The sequence below is a fragment of the Octopus bimaculoides genome, chromosome 3 (genome assembly GCF_001194135.2).
Source record: "Octopus bimaculoides isolate UCB-OBI-ISO-001 chromosome 3, ASM119413v2, whole genome shotgun sequence".
Taxonomy (NCBI): Eukaryota; Metazoa; Mollusca; class Cephalopoda; order Octopoda; family Octopodidae; genus Octopus; species Octopus bimaculoides.
In genome coordinates, this window is record NC_068983.1 from 43,325,713 (window position 1) to 43,326,829 (window position 1,117).

Sequence of the window (1,117 nt, forward strand, 5' to 3'; positions counted from 1 at the left end):
TATATACATATGAGGGCGAGTCAAAAAGTAATGCCATTTTGTTTAGGACAGGTATAATTACCAACACAGGAACATGTATCATACATCAAAATGAAGCTGGTCCTCTGTGGATTACATCCCTACTTATCAACATATTCACCGTTTTCTCAACAGCAACGTTCCACCTTCGAATGAGAGCATGTATCCCAGCCCCTGTAAAATTCTGTTGACCATTCTTTGAGCCACTTCTTCACTACAGTTTTCACTTCCTCATCACTGGAATAATTTAGCGCCTTCATACTATCATCTCTTCGGCCCCATGAAAGAGGATTTGAGAGGCAAACATTATTCCAGTGACGAACAACTGGTGTTAATGCATTTTCAAAATGAATGAGCATCATATATTCAGTCTTCCTATTTAAAAACAGAAGCTAGAATCTTTGTTCTTTAATCTTTCGATTTCTGTTTGAAGAGAACGTACTTGAGGAAGGCATGAACGCCCGCGAAACCTTGTTATTCTCATCCTTCCATAAATATTTCGACTTGGTAGAAGAGTAAACAGCACTGCACCGAGTGCACTACATTATACACCACAGTGGCCAGTACAACATCACTATCACATCAAGCGATACACAACAGTAAATAGCAGTGCTACATCAACACTTAACACACCAATGACAAGAACTGCATCAACGCCACTACAACACTAAACATAGCAGTAAATAAATCTGCATCAACGTAAGTACATTAACAGTTTAAACAACTGTGGCTAGCACTGCATTAGTGCCACTACATCAATTATAGATACAGCAAACACCAGCACTAGACAAATGTTATACACGACAAACACTGCATCAACACCGACAGATGTCACTAGATACAGTATAAATACCAGCAGTGCAGCAACGTCACTACATCAATATCAGAAAAACACTATATTACAAAAAGTCAAAAATAAAGGAGTCTTTAGTTTTAGTAGGTCACTCGACCTGCTAAAAGTAGCAGCCAAATTTTCCTCAAATCACACTTTAGTGTCTTTAAAAAAATGGCAAGATAAAATCGAGGTTTGGCTAATTAATTTTTGCATGCATACATACATGTATGTATGTATGTATGACAAGGGATTACTGTATATATA

The 1,117-nt window shown here is 37.5% G+C and overlaps 1 protein-coding gene across 2 annotated transcripts in view; it reads right to left on the bottom strand.

The window, feature by feature from the left end:
- The window catches only part of LOC106874825 (proton myo-inositol cotransporter), a 101,587-nt gene that overhangs the window by 94,106 nt on the left and 6,364 nt on the right, over window positions 1-1,117 (bottom strand). The gene's annotated exons all lie outside the window — the stretch shown is intronic.